Here is a 19,445-nt window from a genome sequence, read left to right as displayed (position 1 = left end):
AGGCCTCATAAAGTGTTTCACCATCTTGCTGTCTGAAAGTTTGCACCTCAGCTCTTAGCCTGTTGACTCTCTGTGGAGGATAAAATCTTGCTAGAAATTTGTTTACAACTTCATCCCATGTGGTTAAGATCTCCTTGGGAAATGTTTCCAACCACTTTCCTGCCTTATCTCAGAGTGAGAAAGGGAACAAAAGTAGCTTGTAGGTGTCAGGATGCACACCATTAGACTTTACAGTGTCACAAATCCTCAAGAATGTAGTGAGAAGTTGGTTTGGGTCCTCCTGGGCTCCTCTTCCATATGAATAATTATTCTGGACAAGTGTGATGAGTTGAGGTTTCAACTCAAAGTTGTTAGCATGAATTGTTGGTTTGAGGATGCTGCTGCCACAGTTTCCTGGATTTGGGTTGATGTAGGAGCCTAAGACTCTCCTCTCTTGCCCAACATAATTTCCAGCATCTCCTCCAACATTGTCTTGCACTTCGTCATCCATGGTGGTTCTCAGATCTTCCTCCATTGGTTCCTCTCTAACTATGCCTTTGCCTCTTGCTTCCCTCCTTAATCTAAGGAAGGTCCTCTTAGGTTCACTATCAAAAGAGGATGAAGTTTCTCCCTTTTTACCTGTCATGCATTCAACAAACAGCAAGTAGAGGACAAGTGAAAGAATCACTATAGTTAAGGTTAGTGGTTAACTTGGTTGATGCAATTAATCAAACAGCTAGAAGAATTGAAATATGAACAATGAATAGCTAGAATAATCAAAGTAAAAACAAAGAAAACAGAGTGGACAGAAAAATAAAGAGCTAAAAAGAAAATAACAAGGGAATAAAAAAATGCTTAATCTAGCTCTCGAATCAATTTAATCATTATCAAATTCAAACCAATCCCCGGCAACGGCGCCATAAAACTTGATGAGCCGAATTCACTCCCCATATAAAAAAATGGTGAATCCGTTCTTTTGGCAAGCGCACCAAAATTATCGTCAAGTAATAACCCACAGTGGAGTGGGATCGTATCCACAGAGATTGGTAGATTTGAGCAATTTTAATCAATTGGTGAATTAGTCAAGCTAAGCAAAATAGATTATGATTGCAGAATTGTAAATGTGCAGAAATATAAATGACCTAAAAGTAAAGGAAAGCAGTAAATGGCAGAATTGGAAATGGCAAGAAGGTAAAGACCAGAAACTTAAATGACTTAATTGTAAATGGGAATGGAGAATTGCAGAATGTAAAAAAAGCTATAAAGAAAGTGGAAGATAAGAATAGGGGAATTCATTGAGATCAGGAGATGTTGTCTTTTTGGATTAAATCCAGCTCATATCCTCTTCAATCATGTAACTCATTGACCTCTTGGAAATCATGATTGATTGAGCCCCAATCCCTTGGTGACTAAATCTCTCAGATCTTGATTAATAGCTAATTCCTTGGTCTAATTGCTCATGAAAAGAGATATGCTTGGTCCCTGATTATACCACACATCATCATAGGTAAAAAGTAGAGGGAGAATTTTAAGTCACCATATCCAAATACCAAAACCCAGATCCTACTCAAGTGTGAGAAGGGATTTCTATTCTGGTTTCATGTTTCCTTTTCCAAGGTTCCCATGAAACCCATTTTGCATTCAACCTCTTTTCCAAGTGATTGAACACTAGAATGAAAAACGAAATTCCTTCTAGCAAATCAAAGAGAAGATGAAGAGAAGAAAAAATTCACTATCATTAATCCATCAAGTACAACAGAGCTCTGTCTCTCAATGAGAGGGAATTTAGCTACTCATAGCTCAAGAAAAAAAAGTAAGATATGGAAAAGTGAATCTAACTATGCTTCAACTAATAGCTCAACTGCTTAACCCCTTTTTCAGTACTTTTAGGGGGTATTTATACTATTCCTAGCACTAGCAAAAAAAGAAAATACAAAATTGAAAAGGAAATTATATTTTGGAGGAAAAAGAAACTCAATAAACGTGATTTCACAGCAGGCGTGTGGTTGGCGCTTCAGTGGCGTGCCACGCCTTGCTCTGATTCTGGCTTAGCGTGCCACGCCTAACTCTCAAGTGGCACGCCCTCCTTCATTAGCACCCCTGGTGTGCCACGCCTTCGAACCCAAGTGGCACGCCCAGGGTCTTTTGATCACTTGTGTTAGCCTGGCGTGCCACGCTTTCGAGCCCAAGTGGCACGCTCAGGCCTTTTTAAAGCCCTGGATAGCCTGGCGTGCCACGCCTTCGAGCCCAAGAAGTGGCACGCCCAGGCCATCTCCCTCTTCTTCTTAGCTTCTGAAAAGGTGAACTAACGTGGCACGCCCATGGTTGGCCTTTTGTCTCCCTCTCTAGAAAATTGTACCAACGTGCCACGCCCATCATTGCCTTTGTTCTAGTAGCTGGCGTGCCACGCCCAGCATTCAAGTGGCATGCCCAGGTGAGAATCTTGAGCTGGCGTGCCACGCCTTTGACATCAAATGGCACGCCCAGCCTTTGCTTTGGCCTTATTTGTACCTTGGTGTGCCTCGCCTAGATGCTCAAGTGGCACGCTCAAGTAAGGGTGGAAGTTTGGCGTGCCACGCCTTCGATCTCAAGTAGCACGCCCAGCCTTTTTAGCCTTCAACCTTTTCTCTGAAATTTTGTACTAGCGTGCCACGCCATACTGCTCAAGTGGCACGCCCATTCATTTGTGACCTTCTTAGCTTAGCATGCCATGCCTGGCTCCTCAAGTGGCACGCCCCAGTGATTTTTAAAGCTGGCGTGCCACGCCTTCGATACCAAGTGGCACGCCCATGGCTCAAGTGGTGGGTTAGGTGTGCCAAGCCCAGCCTGGCATGCCACGCCCCTTCAGTGGCCTTCATTGTTGCTCTCTGGAAAATTGTACTAGCGTGCCACGCCCAGATTCTGGCGTGCCACGCCCATGTAAATGCTTGGAGGATCCTCTCTGGACTTTAGTACTGGCGTGCCATGCCAATGCATTTTTGTGATTTGCTCCAAGTGGCACACCAGTTTCACACGCCCAGCTTGTTTTGTTGTTTTCTTTCCCTTTTTGATATCTTTTTCACCTGAAATTTAGTACAAACTCATTTCAAAGCAATGTACTATAATGTTAATCAAATAATGCATGAATTGCAATGATCAAATGAGATTATGCTCTTTTATGGTCCTTTTTATGCAAGAAAAAAGGGTAGATGATGCAAGTCATCACAACACCAAACTTAAGCTTTGCTTGTCCCAAGCAAATTAGTGTGAGTAGCCCCTTTTACGATTTAAGACTATGACCTTGAATGGATACAACCATGACTAAGAATAGGACTAAGTGTTTAACACATGCATGAATAATTTTGTTTCAATGTCACAAAGATTCCTAGATCCTTGAGGGTTCCTTCAAGTATAAGCTTCAGTGGTCCTTTCTATTAATTGTCACCTTGAAGTAGCAAGAGTTGTTTCATATTCTTTTTGGTTGTTCTTTTTTTTCTATTTATTGACCACGACTCTGAGTGTTTTGTCTCAAGACAACCCTTTAGTTAGGCTTTCAATTAGCACTCCCAAACCAGTTAGTTTTAGGGTACTAGGTGTTGAAACACCCCTAAGAATTTACTTGCCCAGGTCTCTTCTTGACACATCTTCACCACAAGCATCTACTAGGTTCTCTAACTCTTTTGAGCCTTTTAATGTTTCTTTCCATCCTAGTAGTTTATGCTCAGAGCCTTGGTTCTTTATTGCTTACTACTTCTTGGTTCTATAGATGTTCAAGGAACACCCCTTAACCTTTACTTGTCATACCTTCTAAGACTAGTTGCCTTTCATGACTCTCTTTCTTTTTAATTCATTCAAGGTTCTACACTTGGTTCCTTATCTCTTAGTTTTTGAATGATCTCTCTTGGTCTTAGTCTCTTTTACTCTTGCTCTTATAACAACTCACAACAACTCTTATGGAAACAAACTATGCTTTTATTGATATTGCAAAAACTTGAAATAACATTGCATTTTCTTTCTTGAAATTAAAAAGGCTCACAAAAGACTTCAGGATATATAAAAAAAACTAAGCATTGAAAATGAACTATCCTAATGTTGCAATTATTCAGGAACAGAATTTAAAACATAGAGAAAACTAAGCAGAATGCAGAAATTAGAGAGTGTCAACCATGGGACTTAACAACCTTGAGCAGCTTCAACTTCAGTTCATTGGCCCTTTGCCTTTGTCCTTATTTTTGGAAGGGGAGGAGTCATCTTCATCCTTTTTCGAGGATCCTTCTTGTGCCTTAGCATCTTTGGGGTTCCAAAATCCCAACCTTCTCATGTAGTTCCTTTCATCCTCCTTGTGTTTGGCCAGAATATCTTCTTGTCTTGTACTCAACTCCTCCATTCCTTGCATGAATATTGGGTATCCTGGGTTTAGAGCGGCCATGGCATTACACAAGTGATTTAGTTTTACTTGTGTGTTGATATCATATTGCCTCCTTAAAATGGTTCTGGCATCATAAAGATTTCTGAACTCCGCAAGGTTCCTCTGTTGCCATTTGCCCTGCTCTACTATTTTGTCGAGTGCACTTCGCACCTCCCCCCAGTCGAACTGTTCCTGCTGCTCTTTCCTCATGTGCTCCCAACTCTCTTGGAGTTGTTGTATATTCTGATTCACTTGGTTCCATTGTTGTTATTGATTATCCTTGAGTTGGTTGACATCCTCCCTCAGATGATGTAAGTCTCCCTTTATTTGGTGTACATCTCCTTATAATTATTCCCAATTGAATCCCTCTGGAAATTGTTGGTATTGCTGATATGGTGGTGGTTGGAGTGCTAGAAAATGTGGTTGCTCCTCTGCCTCTTCTTCTTCTTCTTCTTCTTGTCCTTGTGTTTCGTGGGCATGAGATCTATGCTCCCTGGCCCTGTGAAGTGGGTAGACAGCTACTAATTTGGCCATCTTCTTGGTAGTGATGGGCTTGTCTTACTCCACTAGCACTTCATCAATAATTTTCTCCATCCCTGCTTCATCACACAGCCTCTAGATGATGCTGGGGAATGCCAACCTTAAGCTATCTTTGGTTCTTTTCAACACTTTGTTAATGTTGTTGGTAATTAGCTCCCCAACATTGACATTCTCACCTCTCATGATGCTGTATATGAGCACAGCTCTCTTTGGTCACCTCTGAAGTGTTGGATGTGGGGATTAGGGAACTTCTCACAAAATCCAGCCACCCTCTAGCTTGGGGGCTCAAATCTCTTTTTCTCAGCTGGTTAGGCCTCCCATCCTTGTCGTTTATCTATTGTACATTCAACACACAGATTTCATTGAGAATTTCATTAAATCCTGGGTCTTGTTGCTTCATTCTTTCCTTATAGCTCCGAGTGGAGGTTGTCTGCTTCACCATCAGCATCCTTTCTATGTTAGTGGGACTGTAGTCAATGGACTTCCCCCTTAAATAGCTAATATAGCCATAGGATTGTCCTGACTGTGGCACGACATTAGCATAGAACTCTCTTACCAAGTCTTCCCCCACTTTTCTTGGTGGGTTGCACAAAAGTCCCCAGCCTCTACTATTTATCTCCCTGTTGATCTCAGGGTGTTCGTTTCTCCCCAGCTGGAAACCGACCTTTGGAATGATTCCCATCTCACTCACCCAACCATAGAACTGGTTTTGATTGAATAAGGAGAGGAACTTGTACTCATTGAAACCTGAACTTGAGGATCCAGAGATTGGTTCCTTAGTCTTTCTTTTCTTTGATGCTGAGGCTTTTGGAATTAGGGTTTAAAGTGTGAGGAGAGGTGGGAAAAGTGTGGTTTGAATGGAAAGTAAGGCAATTCAATGTTTTCCCTCTTGGGGAGTGGCGCCTAGCGTTGGAAGAGGCGCCAATCCTTATCCCACTTTGCTTCCTGCATGTTTTGAGTTCCAAAGTGCAAGTACACTTTGACCTCTTTGCTTTATACGCTATTAATCATGTGGGCCCCATTCTCTCTCCTAAAAATAAAACTGAAACCCCATTAGTAATGACAAAAGAATCCTCCACATTCCTTTTTAATATGGGTGAATGAATTTGCAACTGATGGGTGTCCCTTGGAACACCAAACTTAATCTCATTGTATCATAATAAATTGGGTTCATCATTAGGTTTTTAATGTGTTCATAAAGGTAGAGTGATTCCAATCCTTTCATATACTTTTGCCTCCATCCCCTTCTGAACACAATTAAACCATGTCTTTGCTCTCTAGTGTGCGAAATCGTGATCATTCTATTCCTTGGTAATGGCACTAAAAACTTGGTACGCACGTTCATGATCTTATATCTGTTTCACAACTTCGTACAACTAATCAGCAAGTGCACTGGGTCATCCAAGTAATAAACCTTACGTGAGTAAGGTTCGATCCCACGGAGATTGTCGGCTTGAAGCAAGCTATGGTCACCTTGAAATCTCAGTCAGGCGGATTCAAATGTATTAAGAGATTATAGTGGACGAAAATTAAAATAGGATAGGGATACTTATGTAATTCATTAGTGAGAATTTCAAATAAGCGTATGGAGATGCTTTCGTCCCTCTGAACCTCTACTTTCCTGCTGTCTTCATCCAATCAATCCTACTCCTTTCCATGGCAAGCTTTATGTAGGGCATCACCGTTGTCAATGGCTACATCCCATCCTCTCTGTGAAAAAGGTCCAAATGCTCTGTCACGGCACGGCTAATCATCTGTCGGTTCTCGATCATACTGGAATAGGATCCATTGATCCTTTTGCGTCTGTCACTACGCCCAGCACTCGCGAGTTTGAAGCTCGTCACAGCCATCCCTTCCCAGATCCTACTCGGAATACCACAGACAAGGTTTAGACTTTCCGGATCTCAGGAATGGCCATCCATGGGTTCTAACTTATACCACGAAGACTCTAATATCTCGGACTCGGTCCCCTGTATTAGATATCCAAGAGATATCCATCCAATCTAAGGTAGAACGGAAGTGGTTGTCAGGCATGCATTCATAAGTGAGAATGATGATGACTGTCACGATCATCACATCCATCATATTGAAGTGTGAATGAATATCTTAGAAGCGGAATAAGTTAAATTGAATAGAAAAACAGTAGTACTTTGCATTAATCTTTGAGGAACAGCAGAGCTCCACACCTTAATCTATGGTGTGTAGAAACTATACCATTGAAAAATACATAAGTGAAAGGTTCAAGCATGGCCGATTGGCCAGCCCCCATGATCTAAGAACTAAACGTCCCAAGATGTCTAATACAATAGTAAAATGTCCTATATATACTAGACTAGCTACTAGGGTTTACAGAAATAAGTAATTGATGCAGAAATCCACTTTCGGGATCCACTTGGTGTGTGCTTGGGCTGAGCTTGAAGTTTACACGTGGAGAGGTCATTCTTGAAGTTGAACGTTAGTTTGTAACGTGTTTCTGGCATTGAACTCCACTTTGCAACTTGTTTCTGGCGCTGAACGCCAGATTGCAACATGGAACTGGCGTGCAATGCCAGTTTGCGTCATCTAAACTCAGAAAAAGTATGGACTATTATATATTGCTGGAAAGCCCTGGATGTCTACTTTCCAACGCAATTGGAAGCGCGCCATTTGGAGTTATGTAGCTCCAGAAAATTCACTTTGAGTGCTGGGAGGTCAGAATCCAACAGCATCTGCAGTCCTTCTTCAACCTCTGAATCTGATTTTTGCTCAAGTCCCTCAATTTCAGCCAGAAAATACCTGAAATCACAGAAAAAGACACAAACTCATAGTAAAGTCTAGAAATTTGATTTTTAATTAAAAACTAATAAAAATATACTAAAAACTAACTAAATCATACTGAAAACATACTAAAAATAATGCCAAAAAGCGTATAAATTATCCGCTCATCAGAACACCAAACTTAAATTTTTGCTTGTCCCCAAGTAACTGAAAATCAAATAGGATAAAAAAAAAGAGAATATACTATAAATTCTAAAATATCAATGAAACATAACTCCAATCAGATGAGCGGGACTTGTAGCTTTTTGCCTCTTGAATAGTTTTGGCATCTTACTTTATCCATTGAAGTTCAGAATGATTGGCATCTATAGGAACTCAGAGTTCAGATAGTGTTATTGATTCTCCTAGTTCAGTATGTTGATTCTTGAACACAGCTACTTTATGAGTATTGGCCGTGGCCCTAAGCACTTTGTTTTCCATACCACCGGATACATAAATGCCACAGACACATAACTAGGTAAACCTTTTCAGATTTTGACTCAGCTTTGCTAAAGTCCCCAATTATAGGTGTTCAGGGTTCTTAAGCACACTCTTTTTTTGCTTTGGACCTCGACTTTAACCGCTCAGTCTCAAGTTTTCACTTGACACCTTCACGCCACAAGCACATGGTTAGGGACAACTTAGTTTAGCCGCTTAGGCCAGGATTTTATTCCTTTAGGCCCTCCTATCCACTGATACTCAAAGCCTTGGATCCTTTTTATTTACCCTTGCCTTTTGGTTTTTAGGGCTACTGCCTTTTTGCTCTTGCCTTTTGGTTTTAAGAGCTTTTGGCTTTTTCTGCTTGCTTGTTGATGCCAAGGCATCTTAGGCTAGTTTCACTAGCCTTTTTCTTTTATTTTTAGTTGTTTTATGCATTTTCTTGAGCCTTAAGTAATCATTTGGGCCAAATAGTCATGCTTGTCTTAAATCATTCAACATGAAGATTTTGATGCAAATTCCATGAGTTTTTAGTTATATTCCTTGAATGCTATGAATGGAAGAATTCTCATGAATTTTAGCAAGACTTTGATGCAGTTGTTTGGATGATTTCAGGGAAGAAGAGGCTAGGCAAGGAAGCAACAAAATCAATAAAGGAAGCTTGAATATCACATGTGAAGTTTAAGCTCCAGTTTATGCCGGAAGGAATTTTGCCGATCGTGCAATTTCCTAAATCGTAGCATATCAAGTTTATGCACATCACTTGTTCTTTTTCTCTTTTTTTTTGCTATTTTTTTCTGCAAGCTTTGTATTCACTGCTTTTTCTTGCTTCTAGAATCATTTTTATGATTTTTCAGATTATCAAATAACATGTCTCCTTGTCATCGTTCTTTCAAGAGCCAACATATTTAACATTTTTAAACATCAAATTCAAAAGGCATATGCATTGTTCAAGCATTCATTCAGAAAACAAAAAGTATTGTCTCCACATCAAAATAATTAAACTAAGTTCAAGGATGAATTCAAAACCATGTACTTCTTGTTCTTTTGTAATTAAAACAGTTTTCATTTAAGAGAGGTGATGGATTCATATTCACTACTTTAAGGCGTAGACACTTAGATACTAATGATCATATAATAAGATACAAACATAAATAAACATTTAACATAAAAAATGAAAAAACAGAAAATTTAAGAACAAGGAATGAGTCCACCTTAGTGATGGTGGCGTTTTCTTCTTGAGGAACCAATGATGTCCTTGAGCTCTTCTATGTCTCTTCCTTGTCTTTGTTGCTCCTCCCTTATTGCTCTTTGATCTTCTCTAATTTCATGGAGGATGATGGAGTGCTCTTGGTGCTCCTATCCTTAGTTGCTCCCAATAATTATGTGGAGGAAAATGTATCCCTTGAGGTATCTCAGGGATCTCTTAATTTGCAGTCAAATGTTCTACCACTGAGCTATAGACCCTTGATGGAAGCTTTTGTCTTCTCTTTTCTCTTTCTAGAGATTTCTCTAGCCTTAGGTGCCATCACTGGTTATGGAAAAACAAAAAAGAACTATGCTTTTACCACACCAAACTTAGAATGTTGCTCGCCCTCGAGCAAAAGAAGAAAGAATAGAAGAAGAAGAAATGGATGTGAGTGGTGAAGGGGTGATAGGGAAGAGAGATATAGGATTATGAGGAGGGAAGGTGAGTGGAGGTATGTGGGGATCCTGTGGGGTCCACAGATCCTGAGGTGTCAAGGATTTACATCCCTGCACCAATTAGGCATGTAAAATGCCTTTGTATGCATTTCTGGCGTTTAAACGCCGAAGTGATGCTTGTTCTGGGCGTTCAACGCCCATAAGCAGCATATTTCTGGCGTTGAACGCCAGCTCCATGCTTGTTTCTGGCGTTCAGCCCCAGCTCCATGCTCTGTTCTGACATTGAACGCTAGCCAGATGCTCCTTACTGGCGTTTAAACGCCAGTAAGACCTTCCTCCAGGGTGTGATTTTTCTTCTGCTGTTTTTTATTCTGTTTTTATTTTTTGGTTTATTTTGTGACTCCACATGATCATGAACCTAATAAAATATGGAAGAACAATAAAAATAAAAAATAAAATTAGATAAATAAAAATTGGGTTGCCTCCCAACAAGCGCTTTTTTAATGTCAATAGCTTGACAGTGGGCTCTCATGGAGCCACACAGGTGATCAGGTCAATTTTGTAGACTCCCAACACCAAACTTAAAGTTTGGATATGGGATTTCAACACCAAACTTAGAGTTTGGCTGAGGCCTCCCAATACCAAACTTAGAGTTTGACTGTGGGGGCTTTAGTTCACTCTGTACTGAGAGAAGCTTTTCATGCTTCCTCTCCATTGTTACAGACGGAGATTCTTGAGTTTTAAACACAAGGTTGTCCTCATTTAGCTGAAGGATCAATTCTCCTCTGTCCACATCAATCACAGCTCTTGTTGTGGCTAGGAAGGGTCTTCCAAGGATGATGGATTCATCCTCATCCTTTCCAGTATCTAGGATTATGAAATCAGCAGGGATGTAAAGGCCTTCAACCTTTACTAACATGTCTTCTACTTGTCTATAAGCCTGTTTTCTGGAATTGTCTGCCATCTCTAATGAGATTCTAGCAGCTTGTACCTCAAAAATTCCCAGTTTCTCTATTATAGAGAGTGGCATGAGGTTTATCCCTGACCCAAGGTCACACAGAGCCTTCTCAAAGGTCATGGTGCCTATGGTACAAGGTATTAAGAACTTTCCAGGATCCTGTTTCTTCTGAGGCAATTTTTTATTTTTGAATTTTTAATGATGAGAGAGAAAAACATAAAAAATGACTCACAACATGAAAATTATGAATCAAAACACATGATGCATGCAAGAACATTATGAATGTCAAGATGAACACCAAGAACACTTTGAAGATCATGATGAACATCAAGAACATTAAGTTTGGTGTTGGGAGGCCACAACCAAACTTTAAGTTTGGTGTTGAACCCCCACATTCAAACTCTAAGTTTGGTGTTGGGAGGTTCCAACATTGCTCTGAACATCTGTGAGGCTCCATGAGAGCCCACTGTCAAGCTATTGACATTAAAGAAGCGCTTGTTAGCAGGCAACCCAATTTTTACTTATCTATGTTAAATTTCTATTTTCTTTTGCTATTTTATGTTTTCTGTAGGTTGATGATCATGTGAAGTCACAAAAACAATTGAAAAAGCAAAAACAAAGTGAAAAACAGAATGAAAAATAGAACACCCTGGAGGAGATAGTTACTGGCATTTAAACGCCAGTAAAGGTAGCAGAATGGGCGTTAAACGCCCAGTCTGGCACCATTCTGGGCGTTTAACGCCAGAAAAGGGCACCAGACTGGCGTTTAACGCCAGGAATTGGCAAGAAACTGGCGTTAAACGCCAGAAATGGGCAGCAGCCTGGCGTTTAACGCCAGGATTGGCAGAAAGGGGCGTTTTGCACACCACTTGGTGCAGGGATGAGATATCCTTGACACCTCAGGATCTGTGGACCCCACAGGATCCCCACCTACCCCACCACTTTCTCTCTTCTTCACCCATTCACCAATCACCTCAATACCTCTTCCCCCAAAACCCCTCACCTATCAAATCCCACCATTCTCTTCACCACTCACATCCATCCTTCATAAAACCCCACCTACCTCACCATTCAAATTCAAACCAATTTCCAACCCAAACCCACCCTCTATAGCCGAACCATACACCCCCCTCTCCCTCCTATATAAACACATCTTCACTCCTTCATTTTCACACAACCTAAACACCACTTCTCCCCCTTGGCCGAAACACAAAGCCCACTCCATCTCCTCTATTTCTTCTTCTTCTACTCTCTTCTTTCTTCTTTTGCTCGAGGACGAGCAACCTTCTAAGTTTGGTGTGGTAAAAGCTAAAGCTTTTTGTTTTTTCATAACCATTTATGGCACCAAAGGCTGGAGAAACCTCTAGAAAGAGGAAAGGGAAGGCAAAAGCTTCCACCTCCGAGTCATGGGAGATGGAGAGATTCCTCTCAAGGGTGCATCAAGACCACTTCTATGAAGTTGTGGCCAAGAAGAAAGTGATCCCCGAGGTCCCTTTCAAGCTCAAAAAGAATGAGTATCCAGAGATCCGACAAGAGATCCAAAGAAGAGGTTGGAAAGCTCTAACCAACCCCATTCAACAAGTTGGAATCTTAATGGTTCAAGAGTTCTATGCCAATGCATGGATCACCAAGAACCATGATCAAAGTGTGAACCCGGACACTAAGAATTGGCTTACAATGGTTCGGGGGACTTACTTAGATTTTAGTCCAAAAAATGTAAGGTTGGCATTCAACTTGCCCATGATGCAAGGAGATGCACACCCCTACACTAGAAGGGTCAACTTTGATCAAAGGTTGGACCAAGTCCTCATGGACATATGTGAAGAGGGCGCTCAATAGAAGAGAGATTCAAGAGGGAAGCTGGTTCAACTAAGAAGGCATGACCTCAAGCCCGTGGCTAGGGGATGGTTGGAGTTCATCCAACACTCAATCATTCCCACTAGTAACCGGTCCGAAGCTACTATAGACCGGGCTATCATGATACATAGCATCATGATTGGAGAGGAAGTGGAAGTTCATGAGGTTATATCCCAAGAACTCTACAAGGTGGCAGACAAGTCCTCTCCTTTGGCAAGGTTAGCCTTCCCTCATCTCATTTGTCTCCTTTGCAATTCGGTTGGAATTGACATAGAGGGAGACATTCTCATTGATGAGGACAAACCCATCACTAAGAAAAGGATGGAGAAAATAAGAGAACCTCATAAAGAGCATGAGGAAACTCCTCATCATGAAATCCCTGAGATACCTCAAGGGATGCATCTTCCTCCACAAAACTATTGGGAGCAAATCAACACCTTCCTAGGAGAATTGAGTTCCAACATGGGACAACTAAGGGTGGAGCACCAAGAGTATTCCATCCTCCTCTATGAAATTAGAGAAGACCAAAGAACCATGAGAGAGGAGCAACAAAGGCAAGGAAGAGACATTGAGGAGCTCAAGCACTCCATAAGATCTTCAAGAGGAAGAACAAGCCGCCATCACTAAGGTGGACCCGTTCTTTAATTTCCTTGTTCTTTATTTTCCTGTTTTTCGAATTTTTATGCTTTATGTGTATTTATGTTTGTGTCTTTATTACATGATCATTAGTGTCTAAGTCTCTATGCCTTAAAGCTATGAAAATGAATCCATCACCTTTCTTAAATGAAAAATGTTTTTAATTGAAAAAGAAAAAGAAGTACATGAATTTCAAATTTTAAAACAGTTTAATTATCTTGATGTGGTGGCAATACTATTGTTTTTCTGAATGAATGCATGAACAGTGCATATTTTTGAATTTGATTATTTATGAATGTTAAAATTGTTGGCTCTTGAAAGAATTAAAGGAAGCAGAAAAAGCCAATACCCCTTTAAACCAAAAGGCAAGGGTGATAAAAAGGATCCAAGGCTTTGAGCATCAGTGGATAGGAGGGCCCACAGGAATAAAATCCTGGACATGTTTTTGGAATTCATTGTATATTATCTTCTTTTTATCCTATTTGATTTTCAGTTGCTTGGGGACAAGCAACAATTTAAGTTTGGTGTTGTGATGAGCGGATAATTTATACGCTTTTGGCATTGTTTTTAGTATGTTTTTAGTATATTTTAGTTAGTTTTTATTATGTTTTTATTAGTTTTTAAATGAAAATCACTTTTCTAGACTTTAATATGAGTTTGTGTGTTTTTCTGTGATTTCAGGTATTTTCTGGCTGAAATTGAGGGACCTGAGCAAAAATCTGATTCAGAGGCTGAAAAAGGACTGCAGATGCTGTTGGATTCTGACCTCCCTGCACTCAAAGTGAATTTTCTGGAGCTACAGAAGCCCAATTGGCGCGCTCTCAATTGCGTTAGAAAGTAGACATCCTGGGCTTTCCAGCAATATATAATAGTCTATACTTTACCCGAGATTTGATGGCCCAAACTGGCGTTCCAAGTCAGCTCAAGAATTCTAGCGTTTAACTCCAAAACTGGCACAAAAGCTGGAGTTAAACGCCCAAACTGGCACAAAAACTGGCGTTTAACTCTAAGAAAAGTTTCTACACGAAAATGCTTCAATGCTCAGCCCAAGCACACACCAAGTGGGCCCGGAAGAAGATTTCTGCATTAATTACTGATTTCTGTAAACCTTAGGCTACTAGTTTTTTATAAATTGGACCTTTTGCTATTGTATTTTCATACTTTTCACACACTTGATCATACTTTTGATAGACCTTTTCACGTTTGGGGGCTGGCCTCACGGCCATGCCTAGACCTTGTTCTTATGTATTCTCAACGGTGGAGTCTCTACACACCATATATTAAGGTGTGGAGCTCTGCTGTTCTTCATGAATTAATACAAAGTACTATTGTTTTTCTATTCAATTCAAGTATATTTCTTCTCCATGATATTCATTCGTTCTTCAACTTGATGAATGTGATGATCTGTGACACTCATCATCATTCTCACCTATGAACATGTGCCTGACAACCACCTCTGTTCTACTAGCAATGGCTTGAATGTGTATCTCTTAGGTTTCTAATCTAAGATTGGAACCTTCGTGGTATAGGCTAGAATTATTGGCGGCCATTCTTGAGATCCGGAAAGTCTAAACCTTGTCTGTGGTATTCCGAATAGGATCTGGGAAGGGATTTAGGCGCCATTGTTGATGATCACAATTTCGTGCACCACGCACGCATGGACGACGCGAACGCGTGCCAAGCAAAAAGCACGAGCGACGCGTATGCGTGACTGACACGTACGCGTGACAAGGAAAAACTCCAAATGACGTGCACGCGTGACCTACGCGCACGCGTGATGGACACCACGTGCAAAAAATTGCAGAAGTCACCCCCAGCGATTTTTGGCCCCTTTTTGGCCCAAATCCAAGCCCAGAAACACAGTATAGAGGCTGGAGAATGGAGGAATCAATGAAGAGAATTGATACAACTTTCATATTCATAATTTTAGGGTTTAGATGTAGGTTTTAGAGAGAGAGAGGCTCTCTCCTCTCTCTTAGGATTTAGGATTAGGATTCCTCTTAATTTTAGGATTGCTTCTCAATCACAGGTTCAATGTTTCTTTAATTTATATTCTCTTCTACTTTTATTTACTCTAATGCTTTTACTTGTTAATTACTTATGTTTCCAAATTGGCTTATGAACTCTTCATGTTAGATTTGAATATTCAATTTAATATAATTTGAGGTATTTCAGATACAAGATTGCTTTATTCAACTTATGTTATTAATGCTTTTAATTTAATTTAAGATTTATTCCCCTTTTGCTTTGGTTAAGTAATTGGTGACACTTGAGTTATCAAACTCCGCAGTCGATTGAAAATTGGAATTGCTGATTGATTTGGATCCCTCTAAAGCTAGTTTTTCCATAGGAGTTGACTAGGACTTGAGGAATCAAGTTAATTAGTCCACTTGACTTTCCTTTATTTAGTAAGGGTTAACTAAGTGGGAGCAATAAACAATTTTTATCACACCTGATAAGGATAACTGGGATGGGATTTCCAGTTCTTATACCTTGCAATAGTTTTTTATAATTATTAATTTATTTTTCTTGTCATTTAAATTACTTGTTCCTTAATTCAAAAACCCAAACAAAAATACGCTTTTTCTCATAACCAATAACAAATCATACTGCCCTGCAATTCCTTGAGAGACGACCCGAGGTTTAAATACTTTGGTTATAAATTTTATTGTTGTTACTTGTGACAACCAAACATTTGTACGAAAAGGATTCTCTGTTGGTTTAGAAACTATACTTACAACGCGATTATATTTGTGAATTTCTTTACCGGCAGAAATCAGATCATCAAACACCCCTTAACCTTTACTTGTCATACCTTCTAAGATAGTTGCCTTTCATGAATGTCTTTCTTTTTAATTCATTCTAGGTTCTACACTTGGTTTCTTGTCTCTTAGTTTTTGAATGATCTCTCTTGAGCTTAGTCTCTTTTACTCTTGCTCTTATAACAACTCACAACAACTCTTATGGAAACAAACTGTGCTTTTATTGATATTGCAAAAACTTGAAATAATATTGCATTTTCTTTCTTGAAATTAAAAAGGCTCACAAAAGACTTCAGGATATATAAAAAAACTAAGCATTGAAAATAAACTATCCTAGTGTTGCAATTATTCAGGAACAGAATTTAAAACATAAAGAAAACTAAGTAGAATGTAGAAATTAGAGAGTGTCAACCATGGGACTTAACAACCTTGAGCAGCTTCAACTTCAGTTCATTGGCCCTTTGCCTTTGTCTTTCTTCTTGGAAGGGAAGGAGTTATCTTCATCCTTTTTCAAGGATCCTTCTTGTGCCTTAGCATCTTTGGGCATCCAAAATCCCAACCTTCTCATGTAGTTCATTTCATCCTCCTTGTGTTTGGCCAGAATTTTTTCTTGTCTTGCACTCAACTCCTCCATTCCTTGCATGAATGTTAGGTATCCTGGGTTTAAAGCGGCCACGGCATTACACAAGTGATTCAGTTTCGCTTGTGTGTTGATATCATATTGCCTACTTGAAATGGTTCTGCCATCATAAAGATTTCTGAACTCCACAAGGTTCCTCTGTTGCCATTTGCCCTGCTCTACAATTTTGTCGAGTGCACTTCGCACCTCCCCCCAGTCGAACTGTTCCTGCTGCTCTTTCCTCATGTGCTCCCAACTCTCTTGGAGTTGTTGTATGTTTTGATTCACTTGGTTCCATTGTTGTTGTTGATTATCCTTGAGTTGGTTGACATCCTCCCTCAGATGATGTAGGTCTCCATTCATTTAGTGTACATCTCCTTGCGATTGTTCCCAATTGAATCCCTCTGGAAATTGTTGGTATTTGTTCATACCCTGGGTCGAGCTGTCCAACCGGGATGTTCTACCGACAAGACGACCGACCTCTTCAGGTCAGGACAATCCGACTTCTTCTCAAAGAACTCGGCCAAATCACCTTGAAAGCCCAAAAAGGGTCCAAATGGAGGAACACGACCCAAATCCAAAGGCAGCCCAAGCCTATAGAGATAAGGGCGGTTCCCTTGAAGATAAGATGACCTCACTCAAAGATAAGATAAGATAAGATAAGATAACTAACTTATCTTATCTAAGAAGGTCACTCTACACCATTATAAATACACTGGAGCACTCACGTATAAGACTCTAATATCTCGGACTCGGTCCCCTGTACTAGATATCCAAGAGATATCCATCCAATCTAAGGTAGAACAGAAGTGGTTGTCAGGCATGCGTTCATAAGTGAGAATGATGATGATTGTCACGATCATCACATCCATCATATTGAAGTGCGAATGAATATCTTAGAAGCGGAATAAGTTGAATTGAATAGAAAAACAGTAGTACTTTGCATTAATCTTTGAGGAACAGCAGAGCTCCATACCTTAATCTATGGTGTGTAGAAACTCTACCATTGAAAAATACATAAGTGAAAGGTTCAAGCATGGCCGATTGGCCAGCCCCCATGATCTAAGAACTAAACGTCCCAAGATGTCTAATACAATAGTAAAATGTCCTATATATACTAGACTAGCTACTAGGGTTTACAGAAATAAGTAATTGATGCAGAAATCCACTTTTGGGATCCACTTGGTGTGTGCTTGGGCTGAGCTTGAAGTTTACACGTGGAGAGGTCATTCATGGAGTTGAACGTTAGTTTGTAACGTGTTTCTGGCGTTGAACTCCACTTTGCAACTTGTTTCTGGCGCTGAACGCCAGACTGCAACATGGAACTGGCGTGCAATGCCAGTTTGCGTCGTCTAAACTCAAGAAAAGTACGGACTATTATATATTGTTGGAAAGCCCTGGATGTCTACTTTCCAATGCAATTAGAAGGGCGCCATTTGGAGTTATGTAGCTCCAGAAAATTCACTTTGAGTGCAGGGAGGTCAGAATCCAACAGCATCTGCAGTCCTTCTTCAACCTCTGAATCTGATTTTTGCTCAAGTCCCTCAATTTCAGCCAGAAAATACCTAAAATCACAGAAAAAGACACAAACTCATAGTAAAGTCTAGAAATGTGATTTTTAATTAAAAACTAATAAAAATATACTAAAAACTAACTGAATCATACTGAAAACATACTAAAAATAATGCCAAAAAGCGTATAAATTATCTGCTCATCACAACACCAAACTTAAATTGTTGCTTGTCCCCAAGCAACTGAAAATCAAATAGGATAAAAAAAAGAGAATATACTATAAATTCCAAAATATCAATGAAACATAACTCCAATCAGATGAGCGGGACTTGTAGCTTTTTGCCTCTTGAATAGTTTTGGCATCTTACTTTATCCATTGAAGTTCAGAATGATTGGCATCTATAGGAACTCAGAGTTCAGATAGTGTTATTGATTCTTCTAGTTCAGTATGTTGATTCTTGAACACAGCTACTTTATGAGTATTGGCCGTGGCCCTAAGCACTTTGTTTTCCAGTATTACCACCGGATACATAAATGCCACAGACACATAACTGGGTAAACCTTTTCAGATTGTGACTCAGCTTTGCTAAAGTCCCCAATTATAGGTGTTCAGGGTTCTTAAGCACACTCTTTTTTTGCTTTGGACCTCGACTTTAACCGCTCAGTCTCAAGTTTTCACTTGACACCTTCACGCCACAAGCACATGGTTAGGGACAACTAAGTTTAGCCGCTTAGGCCAGGATTTTATTCCTTTAGGCCCTCCTATCCACTGATTCTCAATGCCTTGGATCCTTTTTATTTACCCTTGCCTTTTGGTTTTTAGTGCTACTGCCTTTTTGCTCTTGCCTTTTGGTTTTAAGAGCTTTTGGCTTTTTCTGCTTGCTTGTTCTTTTTCTCTTTTTTTTTTTCGCTATTTTTTTTTCTGCAAGCTTTGTATTCACTGCTTTTTCTTGCTTCAAGAATTATTTTTATGATTTTTCAGATTATCAAATAACATGTCTCCTTGTCATCGTTCTTTCAAGAGCCAACATATTTAACATTTTTAAACATCAAATTCAAAAAACATATGCACTGTTCAAGCATTCATTCAGAAAACAAAAAGTATTGTCTCCACATCAAAATAATTAAACTAAGTTCAAGGATGAATTCAAAACCATGTACTTCTTGTTCTTTTGTAATTAAAACAGTTTTCATTTAAGAGAGGTGATAGATTCATATTCACTACTTTAAGGCATAGACACTTAGATACTAATGATCATGTAATAAGATACAAACATAAATAAACATTTAACATAAAAAATGAAAAAATAGAAAATT

The sequence above is a fragment of the Arachis ipaensis genome, chromosome B09 (genome assembly GCF_000816755.2).
Source record: "Arachis ipaensis cultivar K30076 chromosome B09, Araip1.1, whole genome shotgun sequence".
In the NCBI taxonomy this organism is placed as follows: Eukaryota; Viridiplantae; Streptophyta; class Magnoliopsida; order Fabales; family Fabaceae; genus Arachis; species Arachis ipaensis.
Note: the sequence above shows the minus strand (reverse complement) of the source record.